The following is a 15769-nucleotide window of genomic DNA, read 5'->3' on the forward strand; positions in this document are numbered from 1 at the left end:
TGACTGGCCCCACTAGTGTCTCCACTGGCCTGGCTGGGTACGGGAGTAAACAGCCTCTCATATTTCTCCCCTGTCCTAGGCTGGCTGGCCGATATGTCAGGTGACACCAGGGATAATTATGAGGATTGAGTTAGAGCCCAGAGTTTGATGCGAAAGGAGCACCCTCTCACCACAGTAGACAGTGGTAGAAACGACAGTAGATAGTGTCTACCTGGGTGATTTTGGAATGAACGTACACAAGTGAGTGAAGCTGGTGTTTGCAGACAAGTTTCAAACAGTGTGTACATGCTTCTTCACTTGATCTGAGCCTGTCTCCTAAGCGATATGACCTTGGAATAAAGCATAGAGACACGACACACTCATATCAATCCTCAATTCTCAAATGTGATATAGATGTTTACAAGGATAATACAATCAAGTTGTGAGAATAAACCATACATACCTCAGTTTTAGGTGATGAGTCTTGTCTAGCTACAGTATAATGCTCTTTCCTCTCTGCTTCAGCAGCACTGCCTTTCCTCTCGGTTAGCCAGGCTGAGCTGGTGTCATGTCCTCTGTGTATTGGAGGGACACGTTCTCCCTACTGGTTCTCTTTATCCAGTATCTCCCACTGCAAGGCCTCTGTCATGAAAGTGAAAGTCCCCCTTCTCCCAAAGGGAGCGAGAATCAGAACCGTGCATTTGTATTCCCAGCACAGATCCACATCCATCAATCATCTCATCTAACACCAGCTAAGACTCAGAAAGAGCGGATTCCCTTTCTTGAGTCCTGCTTCATATTGAAAGAATGTGTCTGAGAACAAAAGCACTGCCAATAAATCCCCACAGATTTGAGGGCCCTAAAGATTAAGCAGTTAGGGTATGGATCCAGGTACAAGGGGACTTTGAAAAACTTATTTTCCAACTTAAGAGCATTCAGTGAAAATAAATGTCCGATAGATTTTCCAAGTCCTGGTTACCATCTCAAAGTCTCTTTTGATGTCATAGAACAAACGGACGGTCCAGTACTCACTGTTCGCCCCTCCGACAGCTAGCAGTGAAGGAGATGATGGCTCATAGAACACGGCGCACGCTCCTCTTTGTATGCTAGCTCCACGGGGTGAGTTGTAGACCTAGCTAGCATGTAGCCAAACGCAATCACGCCCCTTAAGTCCTGTAATAACTTCAGAAGACGGTTCCAGTCATTAAAAATGCTCAAAAACACCGCTGCCACCAATGTAACACATCGTTTAGAGCAGTGGTTCCCAACTCCAGTCCTCAAGTACCCACAACAGCACACATTGTTATTGTAGCCTTGGACAAGCACACCTTATTCAACTCATCAGGCCCTCAATGAGTTGAATCGGGTATGTTTTTCCAGGGCTACAACAAAAATGTGTACTGTTGATGGTACTGGAGGACGGGTGTTGGGAACCACTGGTTTAGAGGGTTTTGGAGAGTGGAACATCAACTATAGGAAAGTTAAGACTAGACAGGGGCAACAGCACACAGGAGTGATGTAAATGTCTTCATTCTCTAGAAGCAACCAACATCTCAATCAGTTCACGAGACAGACAGGAATTTATAGACACAGGTCAGGCATTACTAATCAATGATGAACAGACCACCCTTTTCATTGCATATATTATCACAATTATTCAGTTGAGCATACAAGAGACATGGTATACGTTTAAATTAAGATAGGTATATTGAGACACATTATTTAATGGTGGTGTACATACACATTATTAGTATGGTAATGTATAAGTTTTATTTTAAGAGAAAATGGTATTTCTGTATTTTGACAAAAATTAGAATAGTGGCTATTTACCGAATGTTGGATAATTATGTTCCATTTGTACTGGCAAATAGCACCTTTAGAAGAACATAAGATGTTGATTATTTATAATTATTCATAAATTCAAAAATAGAAAACTGAGTCTATGAAGAGACTCACAGAGTGCAGAGATTGTCACAAGTCTCCTGGTAGACAAAAGCTTGCCATTCTGAGTATCTGTTTAAATGGCAATACCACCCCAAACGGTATGCAAAATCCTTTGTTAATTGCAAAAATGATCTTATATGAAATATATTGCTTTTATGGAAGCTGGCATGGTTAAGAGAGCAGTGCAAAGACTTCCAGTAGTACATCAGTAATTATTAGGTTTGTATCTTCTGTGTGCTACTGGGATTGACACTTATCATTGCATAGAATAACATCATGTTGTCAATATCAACTTTAATTGGGGATCACTTGGCCAATGATACAACATACTTTAAGGTGTTTATAGTCTATGCGTCTACCATTCAGACGCACCAGTACTTCGTACACCAGTTCAATACACTTGGTATATGGTATATCTAGAAACAGAGAGAGAGAGAGAGAGAGAGAGAGAGAGAGAGAGAGAGAGAGAGAGAGAGAGAGAGAGAGAGAGAGAGAGAGAGAGAGAGAGAGAGAGAGAGAGAGAGAGAGAGAGAGAGAGAGAGACGAAATACTCAGGCAAACTGAGGACAAGAGACACAGTCCTTAGGAAACATACTTTTAAGGAAGGGCAGAGGGGGGGGGGGGGGGGGGTGTAAAGCACAGTGGAACAATATCACAGATCCTTGGGACAAAGGTGATTTTACTCCGGTACCATGCAGAGGCAACATCAGTTACACAATCAATACGTTAAATCCTACACATATTTTCACAAATAGGTCTTCAAAGAGCAATGTGTATTTGGTTCATAAGAGCTAATAAACTGTTGGTTATGAGTTCAAATTGATGAGATGCTGGAATATTTATAGAGATGCCTAATGAGAACAAAGCATTGTGCAGGCGGCTCGCTTCCCCTCAGGAATGAGTGTTACGAAGAGCGGGAGACAGAGAGAGCTGTCAGCCCAGCCAAAGTGAGTGGTGTCCTTCGGTGCAGTGGTAGCTCTTTTACAACTTGGTTGACAGTTTGACTGCTTCTTTCTTTCCTCCCACCATATCCACCTTCTCTTGGTCTCTTTAATAAGTTGGAGGGGCTGCCAGCACAGCTCTCACATCAAGCAGCAATACAGAGGGCACCCTTGGCAATGACCCCTGTCTCATCCCATCGCACGGAATCACAGCCTTTTATTCAGAGCTGTTACCATAGTGCAGAGAACAATGCAGAACATCTTGACAAAAACCTGCTTATTTCATCACAATCGCAATCCAAAAGAAATGGTATGTCTTGAGAAAAATGGATAAGCTTGCAACAAAGTTTTTCATATGTTTATGATTGACAATCTTAAATATCAAATATCATTGTATTAGTCACATGCTCCGAATACAACAGATGTAGACCTTACAGTGAAATGCTTACTTACAAGCCCATAACCAACAATGCAGTTTAAAAAAATACGAATAACAATAAGAAATAAAAGTAAAAGATAGTTAAATAGCAGCAGTAAAATAAAAATACAGAGACTATATACACGCGGTACCTGTTACAGAGTCAATGTGCAGGGTTACCAGTTAGTCGAGGTAACTGAGGTAATATGTACATGTAGGTAGAGTTATTAAAGTAACTATGCATAGATAATAACAGAGAGTATTCCCTTAGGGGGAATAGGTTTAGTCGTGCCCTCTTCACGACTGTCTTGGTGTGCTTGGACTGTGTTAGTTTGTTGGTGATGTGGACACCAAGGAACTTGAAGCTCTCAACCTGGTCCACTACAGCCCCGTCGATGAGAATGGGGACGTGCTCGGTCCTCCTTTTCCTGTAGTCCACAATCATCTCCTTTGTCTTAATCACGTTGAGGGAGAGGTTGTTGTCCTGGCACCACATGGCCAGGTCTCTGACCTCCTCCTTATAGGCTGTCTCGTTGTTGTCGGTGATCAGACCTACCACTGTTGTGTCATCTGCAAACTTAATGATGGTGTTGGAGTCGTGCCTGGCCGTGCAGTCATGAGTGAACAGGGAGTAAAGGAGGGGACTGAGAACGCACCCCTGAGGGGTCACTGTGTTGAGGATCAATGTGTTGTTACCTACCCTTGTTACCTACCCTTACCACCTGGGGGTGGACCTTCAGGAAGTCCAGGATCCAGTTGCAGAGGGAGGTGTTTAGTCCCAGGGTCCTTAGCTTATTGATAAGCTTTGAGGGCACTATGGCATTGAATAATGAGCTGTAGTCAATGAAGAGCATTCACACATAGGTGTACCTTTTGTCCAGGTGGGAAAGGGCAGTGTGGAGTGCAATAGAGATTGCATCGTCTGTGGATCTGTTGGGGCGGTATGCAAAATGGAGAGTGTCTAGGGTTTCTGTTATAATGGTGTTGATGTGAGCCATGACCAGCCTTTCAAAGCACTTCATGGCTACAGACGTGAGTGCTACGGGTCGGTAGTCATTTAGGCAGGGTACCTTTGTGTTCTTGGGCACAGGGACTATGGTGGTCTGCTTGAAACATGTTGGTATTACAGACTCAGACAGGGAGAGGTTGAAAATTTTAGTGAAGACACTTGCCAGTTGGTCAGCGCATGCTCGCAGTACACATGCTGGTAATCCGTCTGGCCCTGCGGCCTTGTGAATGTTGACCTGTTTAAAGATCTTTATCAGACATTGAAAGTCAATATATTAAAAAAAAGAGTTCTTAACAGCGTGTGTTTTTATTTTACCCTCGCAGGTGTCGGCTGCGGAGAGCGTGATCACACAGTCGTCCGGAACAGCTGGTGCTCTCATGCATGTTTCAATGTTATTTGCCTTGAATTGAGCATAGAAGTAGTTTAGCTCGTCTGGTAGGCTCATGTCACTGGGCAGCTCTCGTCTGTGCTTCCCTTTGTAATCTGTAATGGTTTGCAAGCCCTGCCACATCCGGCGAGCGTCGGAGCCGGTGTAGTATGATTCGATCTTAGTCCTGTATTGACACTGCCTAAATATGGTTTCTATCAAAGGCTTGTCTGCAGTTGATGAGGAAGGGGAGTTGTATTATGATCATGGGAACTTGCAATCGAGAGTTGTGCTTCAGTTGATGTTTCCGCTGAGAATCTTGGTGAAATATCACTGCCTAGTAAGAAAGTTAGGTTTTTCTGAGGAGTACAGAAGAAGTAAACAATAACAAACCACTGTGAGGGGAATCAACGTCCTTCTTATGTTCCCCAATAAACATTGAGCCAGTAGCCAGATGTGACTGTGATACAGTAAGATTTTACAGTCCAGACAGACGTGGGTACTCCTCCCCTCCAGATGACCCTCCACTAAGCTCAGACAGACAAACATTTTATGGTGTAGTTGCTTGAGGGGGATTTCAAACAGGATGTTGCTCATGTAGCAGACATGCGTCGGTTATGGTCAGGTGGTAAGGTAACCCTACCTGCAAACTTCAAAGCCAGTGTCTGCCCTTGGCTCAATTGAGAATTTCCTATTGGTCTAATGGTCTACGATGTTGGTTGCTCCCGTGCGTGACCCGGGGGCATTTCCTGTGAGTTGGACTCACTTGAAATCTTAATCCATTTGAAAATCTTCATAAAAACACACTTTTCTTGTTACTCAGCAGGTACACAGCTTTTCTTTTCAAACTTGGCATTGAGCAACTTCTGAGTTGTTTTTTCCTTTTTTCAAAGAAATAATGTGAAGAGGTTCAGCTTGACTTTCCTTGAGTTGGTGTTAGAATTGTCCACTACAGATATTTAAAGGGATACTTAAACAGATTTTGGCAATGGTGTCGTTTATCTACTCCCCCAGAGTCAGATGAACTCGTGGATACCATTTGTTTGTCTCTGTGTCCAGTATGAAGGAAGTTAGAGGTAGTTGTGCTAACTAGTGTTAGCATTGGCTCGCGAAACTACCTCTAACTTCCTTCGTACTGGACACAGAGACATACATTTTTTATCCACGAGTTCATCTGACTCCGGGGAAGTAGATAAAGGGCCCCATTGCCAAAATCCTGAAGTATTCCTTTAAAAGCTACTTTCCCCAACAGGCAACACCTGTGTGAAGTGGAAATGATCTTGTCCTTAACCTTTAATTTTCCATTTAAAAACGTGGGATATGTGAATTGAGGTCTATGGAGAGTCAGCCGAGTGAGATGAATAGGCAATGAACCTGCTGTTTGAGCCGGTGGAAGGTTCTTCATTTCAGGGCTGTTTTAAGCCCTTGTCCAATGAGATGAGGGAGATTTAAAGACATTTCCTCATGAAAATGTCCTTATAACCAGGGTGCAGTCTACTAGCAATATCCTGTCTTGAGTTGAATGCATTACGTCAGTAGAAAACATCCAGTGGCATCATGCCCATAAGGGGCACAAGGGCACATGCCCCCCCCAGATTCAAATGTTTTTTTTTTATAAAAAAAAATTTATTAACGTTTTCAGATGTTAAATTAATTAATACATTTCATTTAGAAGCCCAAGTTTTATCATAATTATTTACAAAAAGATCTGTAAGCTGTATTGGACCAGACAAAGAGTTGGTGTAAAGCAGACTGCAACAGGTTTTCCTCTAGGATTTTGGATGTGTTTTAAACTCCCCAGTCCTTAACGATTACAAGCATATCCATACCATGATGCAGACACCACCATACTTGAAACTAAGGAGGCAGTTACTCAGTGATGTGATGTGTTGGATTTCCCCCAAATATAAGGCTTTTTATTTAGGCCTAAAATTGTATTCCTTTGCTGTGTTTTTTCCAGTATTACTTTGGAAATACTGCCTTGTTGCATACAGGATGCATGTTTTGTATATTTTTTATTCTTCTTTTCACTCTGTCATTTAGGTCATTATTGTGGAGTCGCTACAATGTTGTTGATCTATCCTCAGTTTTCTCCCATCACAGCCATTGATCTCTGTAGCTGTTTTAAATTCACCAATGACCTCATGGTGATATCCCTAAGCAATTTCCTTCCTGTCCTGCAGCTCAGTTCAGAAAGACGACTGCATCTTTGCTGCGTCTGGGTAGTTTAATACATCATCCACAGCATGCTTAAAGAGATATTCCATTTCTGATATGGTTTTGTTACCCATCTACCAATCACTGTCTTTCTTTTATGAGGTTTTCGAAAAGCTCCCTAGTCTTTGTAGTTGAATCGGTGCTTGAATTTCAATACCTGACTGACCTTGCATATGTTGTATGTATGGCGAACAGAGGAAGGGGTAACCATTCAAAAATCATATCAACCTGATTATTTCACGTAGAGTGAGTCCATGTAACTTATTATGTGATTTGTTAATACAAATTGTTCTTTACTTTTCACTTTGACATTATGGAGTATTTTGTGTAGATCAATGAAAAAAAAGCACAATTAAATGTATTTCACCCCACTTTGTAACGCAACAAAATGTGAAAAAGTGGGGTGAGTTATAACACTAACTGTATTTTTTCGCCTTTATTTAACCAGGTAGGCTAGTTGAGAACAACTTCTCATTTACAATTGCGACCTGGCCAAGATAAAGCAAAGCAGTTCGACACATACAACAACACAGAGTTACACATGGAGTAAAACAAACATACAGTCAATAATACAGTAGAAAAATGTATGTAGTCTATTGATTCCTTCTTGATGAATAAATACAACAAAAATGTTTTGTTGTTTCTCTGTAGTACTAGCCACCTAGGAATTGTCTTAAATTGGCTTAGATTGCCAGCTAGATAGGTTACCAATCTCCCAACCTAGCTACCATGCCATTTCAGGCTATCAATCAAGTTAGAGTAGCTTGTCTAATTATCTTAGCTGGCATGCCTGCTGGTAATGTTGCTAGAATTTCAAAAAAATAAAATAAAAAATGTGCTTTAATTCTTGGGTTATAATACTATATACCAATGTAGGCTATAAAAACAAAGAGAGTTGTACATTCTATATTCAAGCTCCCAGTAATTTACTGTGTAAACCACCAATGTTTCGGCATCACTGTGCCTTCTTATCACTGTCCCTTCTTCAAGAAGGCACAATGATGCTGAAACGTTGGTGGTTTACCCAATAAATTACTGGGAGCTTGTATATAGAATGTATGACTCTCTTTATTTATTTTTTCATATCCTACAGTTTACTCGACATTAGTCAGCACCCCTACTAACTTTTTGGGGTATGCACCAGCTCATGCTTTTTATTAGATTATATGTCAGTGAGGCAGTAGTACTAAACTCCTGAGACATTAGAGTTCTTAAAAAATCAAAGTGCATCATTAATTAAAATGACAATTGAACCGGGCCTCCCGGGTGGCCCACCAGAGTCTCTGGGTTCGCGCCCAAGCTCTGTCGCAACCGGCCGCGACCGGGAGGTCCGTGGGGCGACGCACAATTGGGCTAGCGTCGTCCGGGTTAGGGAGGGTTTGGCCGGTAGGGTTATCCTTGTCTCATCGCGCTCCAGCGACTCCTGTGGCGGGCCGGGCGCGCTAACCAAGGGGGCCAGGTGCACGGTGTTTCCTCCGACACATTGGTGCGGCTGACTTCCGGGTTGGAGGCGCGCTGTGTTAAGAAGCAGTGCGGCTTGGTTGGGTTGTGCTTCGGAGGACGCATGGCTTTCGACCTTCGTCTCTCCCGAGCCCGTACGGGAGTTGTAGCGATGAGACAAGATAGTAATTACTAGCGATTGGATACCACGAAAATTGGGAAGAAAAGAGGATAAAATTAAAATTAAAATAAATTTAAAAAATGACAATTGAACAGGTAAAGGTATAGAAACCCTATATAGAAAAATGAACATATTTTTAGATAGATTTAGGAATAATGATTATGGCTCTGGATTGCAGGAAAAGGGAAAACATTGAACAATTCTAAATTCTCTTCACTTCGTGCCCCCTCTAAAACATTGGGTGCTGAAAACACTCCTTGGATTCTGTCTTTTTTCTCTTTACCCCCCTACCTGAATTACATTTCTTCCCCTTTGGAACATTCCTCTGGTAGAGAAATTAAGATATTTTGACTCAACTTCAAACACACTCTTCAGTAAACATCCACTGTAGAGAAAGTGCTTCATCTGTGCCTCTGGGATATTATTAAGCATCTCTGGTAGCTCCTACTCCAGAGGAGCACAGGTTAATAGAGACAACTCCTGTCTTTCCGCCTGCCATCCGCATAACAATCCTGTAACCTGGATCTGGCGATTGACGATGTGCATCATTGTTGTGGTCAAACATGCCCTGAGTGGATAACATTTTTCACCAAAACATGCTTTAACGATGCAATTTGTTTTAGAATTTTCACGTCGGACTCTGTCCATAATTACGCTGGTATGGTGTATCTGTGCTGCACAGGTGTTTTTAATCATTTCGGCAAAATGCAACTTAGTAGCCCTGACCTTTTCCTCACCTCCCTCCGTCCTCAAAATGAGTTACATAAGCTATGACATCCATTAAAATCTTCACAATTGCTCTGTTCATTATTACCACTGCTATTCCTCATTCCCACTCAGCTTCGGTAATGACCCCCACATTCCTGATGAATGAATGCATTAATGCCGCAGGAATGATGTTGATAATGAATGATGCTGACAGCTTTATGCACTTTTATTTTTGGGGGGATGAAATAGGAGATTTCCTGTAGCTCTACTCAGTGTATGTACTAGCCATTATGTTTTGGTGAACAGTGAAATAAGTGCAGTTAAGCAAATGAATAGTATGTACAGTATATATAATGCTATATTAATACACACAAATAAAGTCATTAGCTGGTCATTGAGTTTTCCATTACTAAAATGTGCATAGGCTCACCGGTTTGTGCTGAATGAACTGATTGGAAGTCATATAAAGTGTGTTACTGTACAATACTCAAAGTTCACTGAGATTTGTTCCAAATTAACCACCCAGACTGCACCTTATATAATTACACCTTATGTTGAGGTCAGACGTTTGCATACAATAGATTTTGATTCCAATACATTTCAAAATGCAGTTTATTATTACATGATATTGAGAAAGAAACATCAAAGGTGGTTGGTTGTAAAAAATGTCACCGCTCAATTGCCTAAAGACAATTATGCATTCAGTACGCGGTTCAACTTCCTAAATTTCCCCCCAAAAATGTAATGGAAAGAGCAGGTGTTCTTAATGTTTTGTACACTCAGTGTACGTGAATGTGAATAACCATGTACATCAGTGATAAGCCAATATCATTAGATACTGTTGATACTGTAGATACTGTCTGATATCTGTATTATGAGAGTATTGGTGATTTTAACATCAAATGAAGTTGCGTCGATATAATTTTAAAATCTAATATATGTTTTAATTGTTACCCTTTGTCTTTGCTGGTCGCCATGGTGTGACTCGAGCTACAAAGCACTTTTATTTTTACAATAAATGCCTTTTATAGAGCATAGACGGATTCCACCTCAGCCCCTGGCTGAAAGGATCAATGACAGATAGTTACCTCTGCATAAATTCATTTGGATTTAGTTGTTTTTCTGTTCAATCCAGACAGAAGATTAACAAGGCATTTTAATATTCTGTTTGATGAGCATTGTACTCAGTAGGATACTATAACATGTCTAGCTAGTCTCTGTTATAAAAAACATGAATGATTCAAGGCATGATACCTCATAACCAAAGAGTCAGATTTATTGCATTCAAACATTTAGAATGGGCATTTAAGTGCATCAGAATAAAAGGATAACATTAGTCTCCAGGGTGGAGTACAGAGTAAACTGGCTTCCTATTGTACGCTAAATCATGACTTGAAACACAACTCTGAAAGAAATGTGAATAATAGATAACAAACCTAGTGAGAAATGCTATGTGTGTGACCAAGTGATTTTTACTCTTGCCAATGCGTGTGGGGCCTACATGACAAATTACTGCCTCATGAACACAGTCCGTAAATCCTCAGTTTTTCCCATATCACTGATATTCTGATTGAAAGACCCAGCTCTGGTGAGCAGCATTAAGCCAGAATGGAGGTGGAAGTCCTCATTAAAAGATGATCAACATTATTACCAGGGATATTGATGGCTGTTCTGCTGTCAATCAAAGCTCAGTGGCGATACATCAGAGCGTTGCTATGCTTGCTCCCCTTATCCCTAACTACCACATCATCGATTTAGAACTGCTTGCTATTCATTACATTAATGAATGGGAACAGCAGAGCACTAGTGGGAGTCAGTGTAGGCCTGCGTCCAAAATGGCCCTCTACTCCCTCACAGCCATATGGGCCCTGGTCAAAAGTAGTACACTGTAAAGGGAATAGAGTGCCATTTGGGACACAGCCTGCCTTGGATGTTAGAGAGGTGGCTGAACTCAAACATGCAAGATGATCTAATGTATTCGTTTTAATGTGGCGTGAGTACGGTCACAGGTGCTTCGCAACAAATACCACCGCCAGAGAGAGAGCCAGTCTGTCAGCAGAAGATCTTCATTACTGCATTCAAAGGCAGGGCCCTCTGGCTGAGCGTAAACAGCCAGCAGCATGAAACGGCAGCAGCTCCTCCACTGTGGGATAAAACAACATAACCCCTCATTCCATATCATGACATTAGCATACAGTGTATTATTCATGAGGTTTCTGCTTCTAGATTTGCACACTTTTTAAATTGTTTTAAAGGATGGATCTCTCCTGTACACTTAGGTTTACAGTATTCACTGAATAAAACATGTCTTCCCAGGCGAGGGTAAAGAGGAGGATTGTTCTGTATACAGATCATTGTAGGGGAAGAAAGGATGAAAGAATCCACTAAATGTATGGTATCAAATATACTATTGGGATATGTATCTATACACAGATGTAGGATCTTAATTTGATCACCCTGTTGTAGGAGAACTTTCCTGCAACCCCTGCAAGTAGGTCCATTCATTATAATCCACGTAATAATTCACATTTCCTGTTCCTGCAGGATTATTTTCCTGCTGCATCAAACTGGCTCGAATTAAGATTCAACATCTGCACGTGCCGCTGCCACATGCCTTTACAAATGATCACTTGGAGAGAGAGATCTATCCGGTACATTCTGAAATCCAAGAGGAATCAGGGATGTCTATGGCTTCTATTAAATGTTGTCTTTCACTCACTTTTCCCAAGGTAGAACAGCATGTGGATGTTTGTCAGAATGTGTGTGTGCAAGCATGGGTGAGTGAATACATGCATTAAAAATGCATGTTTTTGTGTGTTTAAATGTGTGTCTGTGGCATGTGTACATGCATATGCACCTGCGTGTGTCATAAGGTGGTCCCTCCTACTGTACTGTAAGCTGAGTAACAGAACTGTGCTTTACGCTGGGTAACAGAACTGTGCTTTACGCTGCGTAACAGAACTTTGCTGTAAGCAGAGTAACAGAACTGTGCTGTACGCTAAGTAACAGAACAGCAGGAGTGTAAGCACTCTGATGCTCCTTGGAAAGGCATCTGTCTTCCAGGTGAGGGGATGCCACTTCATTCTTCCTTTGACACTTTGGCCACGTCCCACCAGTGCTAATTGTCGGCATCGTTAGCTCTGACAGCCTGTGTCCTGCCAGGACCAATTAGAGACCTCCGTGTTTTAGCCTAATGAGGCTTACATTCTGACCACACCGCGCGCCTCGAGTGTGCGAGTGTTGCAAAATAAATGTACGCATACATGTCATTACATAAATGCACCCACACTGCTTGCGTGCATCAATGAGCGTCTGCATAGCCAGGTGCTAAAATAGAACTTGGTTCTATTTGTGATGCTTGAAGCGCTGCAAGTCCAGCCTCTCCCATCTCCTCATTGGTTTTTAGGAGCATATACCCACATGGGTGATTGAAAGATGAACTGAGGTCCACTCTCTAGTCCAGTAGGTCTTGGTAATGCACCTTAAAGTTGGTTGCCAACCGCCATAGAAAGTCAAAAGAAGAAGAAGCCTGAAGGACGAGAGATTTCTAGAAATTAACTTGGTTTACCCTTTTATCTGTGGATTAAATGTCGGAGTAGAGGACCTTGTGCATTTCAGGTAAAATAACAAGCCAATGTTTATGTCCCAGGACAAATTAGCTAGCAACAGCAAGCTAGCTAGCTAAATTGCCATAAATGTTTTTTGACCTGTCCAAAATGAATATATTTGGTTCAGAGTTCGTTTTGATATTTCAACCTGTGTGTCCTGATCACGTTGGTTGTGGGTGGACAAAATCAACAAAAAAGCTTGCGGTCTTTTAGCACTGGGTCAACCTTTCATGACGCATGGCCTGGAAATACAGTAACTAGACAAACAAGTAAACAAGGGGGAAAGAGCAATCTGGTTCATCAATGCAATAGGCTACACCAGGTTTCCCTGAGAATGTGTTGTGTGGATACTTGAAATGTGGCTGGAAAATGTGTCACTGACTAGACTAAGAATGTTACAGGTTGACCTTTTACACTCAATCCATGTACAGTAAAAGTTTTACTGTACTGTAGTAATCAATATGATATGAGATGGATATCACAGATTGGGGTTACACAGCAGATGTATTTTCCTTTAGACTGAGTTTCCCACATTTTTGTAACACTAAGGCAATAATCAATATTGACAGTTGAAATGTAATCCTGGGCTGGATTTAAAAGGATGGTCTCGCTCTTGGTCGTGGTTTTGAGTTGGTTGTATGCAAATCCATGGAGTTGGTTGGATTGCTGGGAGCGTACTCTCTCCCCTTCCACATGTACAGTTCCCCCTGCTCTTGCTCCTCTGTTTGAACTCAATGGGCCAGTGGTAAGTGCTGCACTCTCACGTTCTCATGTTCATACATTGGCTCTAACAGTAGTCTGACAACCTATCGACTGGTCAGAATGGTTTCATACAGTATCAGATACATGTATATTCAGTAAGGATAAGGATGGGCTGGGGGAAAATCTGTCGCACAGGGATTGCCTTGGCAGCTTTCCTACTGTGTATCTGTCCTTCATTGTCAGCACAGGACTGTTTTCTTCATTTCGCTCCCACCCGCACCCGCAGCTTTTCATACTGCACCCCACCAGCACCCTGCTGGCTTTCTGTCCGACTCACACCCATGACCGGGTGGGAGTCTTGCTCCTACCGTCTTATAGGCAGAAACTCAAACAGGATGTACCCGTGACTAGAACCATTCAACGCTGGTCTGACCAATCGGAATCCACGCTTCAAGATTGTTTTGATCACGTGGACTGGGAAATGTCCCGTTTAGTCTCAGAGAATAACATCGATCTATACGCTGACTCAGTGAGTGAGTTTATAAGGAAGTGCATTGGAGATGTTGTACCCACTGTGACTATTAAAACCAACCTAACCAGAGACCGTGGATGGTGGAATTGGCACAAAACTGAAAGTGCAAATCACCGCATTTAACCATGGAAAGAGAACTGGGAATATGGCCGAATATAAACAGCATAGTTATTCCCTCCGCAAGGCAATCAAACATGCGAAATGTCGGTATAGGGACAAAGTGGAGTAGCAATTCAATGGCTCAGACATGAGATGTATGTGACAGGGTCTACAGGAAATCACGGACTACAAAAAGAAAACCAGCCACATTACGGACACCGACATCTCACTTCCAAACAAACTAAACACCTTCTTTGCACGCTTTGAGGATAATACAGTGCCACCGTCGCGCGGCCCGCTAACAAGGACTGCACCCCCCCTCTCCTCCTCCGTGGCCGACGTGAGTAAGACATTTAAATGTGTTAACCCTCGCAAGGCTGCTGGCCCAGATGGCTTTCCTAGCCGCGTCCTTAGAGCATGTGCAGACCACCTGGCTGGTGTGTTTATGGACATATTCAATTGCTCCCTATCACAGTCTGCTGTCCCCACATGCTTCAAGATGGCCACCATTGTTCCTGTACCCAAGAAGGAAAAGATAACTGAACTAAATGACTACTGCCCCGTAGCACTCACTTCCGTCATCATGAAGTACTTTGAGAGACTAGTCAAGGATCATATCACCTCCACTTTACCTGCCACCCTAGTTTGCATACCGCCCCAACAGGTCCGCAGACGATGCAATCGCAATCACACTGCACACTTCCCTATCCCATCTGGACAAGAGGAATACATATGTAAGAATTTTGTTAATTGACTAGAGTTCAGCATTCAACACCATCCTCCAAGCTCATCATTAAGCTGGAGGACCTGGGTCTCAACCCGGCCCTGTGCAATTGGATCCTGGACTTTTTGACGGGCCGCCCCCAGGTGGTGAAGGTAGGGAACAACATCGCTACTTCGCTGACCCTCAACACTGGGGCCCCACAAGGGTGCGTGTTCAGCCCCCTCCTGTACTCCCTGTTCACCCATGACTGCGTGACCATGCATGCCTCCAACTCAATTATCAAGTTTGTAGATGACACAACAGTAGTGGGCTTGATTACCAACAACGACGAGACAGCCTACAGAGAGGAGGTGAGGGCACTCGGAGTGTGGTGTCAGGAAAACAACCTCTCACTCAACGTCAACAAAACAAAGGAGATGATTGTGGACTACAGGAAACAGCAGAGGGAGCACCCCCCTATCCAATTCAAAGGGACAGTAGTGGAGAAGGTGGAAAGTTTTAAATTCCTTGGGATACACATCACAGACAAACTGAAAGGGTCCACCCACATAGACAGTGTGGTGAAGAAGGTGCAACAGCGCATCTTCAACGTCAGGAGGCTGAAGAAATTTGGCTTGTCACCTAAAACCCTCACAAACTTTTAGAGATGCACAATCGAGAGCATCCTGTCGGGCTGTATCACCGTCTGGAACTGCAACTGCACCGTCCTTAACTACAAGGCTCTCCAGAGGGTTGTGCGGTCTGCACAACGCATCACCGGGGGCAAACTACCTGCCCCCCAAGACACCCACATCACCCGATGTCACAGGAAGGCCAAAAAGATCATCAAGGACAACAACCACCCGAGCCACTGCCTGTTCACCCGTTACTATCCAGAAGGCGAGGTCAGTACAGGTGCAT

This window comes from Salvelinus alpinus, chromosome 27 (genome assembly GCF_045679555.1).
Source record: "Salvelinus alpinus chromosome 27, SLU_Salpinus.1, whole genome shotgun sequence".
Classification (NCBI taxonomy): Eukaryota; Metazoa; Chordata; class Actinopteri; order Salmoniformes; family Salmonidae; genus Salvelinus; species Salvelinus alpinus.